Below are 500 nucleotides of genomic sequence, written 5' to 3'. Positions count from 1 at the left end.
TGAGCCCCTCACGTTGACCCTGCTCCCTCCACGCTGTGATCAAGGGCCAACCCTCCAGCCTAACACCCTGCCCGCCCCCCGTTACCGCGGTTTAAGCTCAGACCTACCCCAGACCCTGTTTGGTCCTGCCCCGCGCTGCTGAGGCATCCCTCTGCTTTCGGGGCTGGCGTGGGCCCTTGCGGACACAGAGACTCCGCGGGGCTTCGGTGCCACGGCCGGGACACCCTTGAGGAAAGAAGGCGGGAATGAAGCGTTACCGTCCCCCGCCCGGGAGAGGTGGACGGCCTGTGCTGATGCCCTGGGTGCAGTTGGGGTGACTTTTGCCCCTCCGAGGTCAGGAAACCCTCTGCTTCCAGTTGCCCCCCCTCCCCCCCCAACCTGGGTGGGGGTCTGAACAAATTTAATACTTTTTTCAATCTTTGCCCCTTTTGAAAGTAAAAAAAACCCCTGTCTCTCTCCGCAGACTTTTGTTTGCTGTTGAGTGTAAATACATTCATTTG

This window comes from Phaethon lepturus, unplaced genomic scaffold (genome assembly GCF_000687285.1).
Source record: "Phaethon lepturus isolate BGI_N335 unplaced genomic scaffold, ASM68728v1 scaffold32376, whole genome shotgun sequence".
Classification (NCBI taxonomy): domain Eukaryota; kingdom Metazoa; phylum Chordata; class Aves; order Phaethontiformes; family Phaethontidae; genus Phaethon; species Phaethon lepturus.
The sequence above is the reverse complement of the archived record's forward strand: the minus strand, read 5'-3'. Positions refer to the sequence as shown.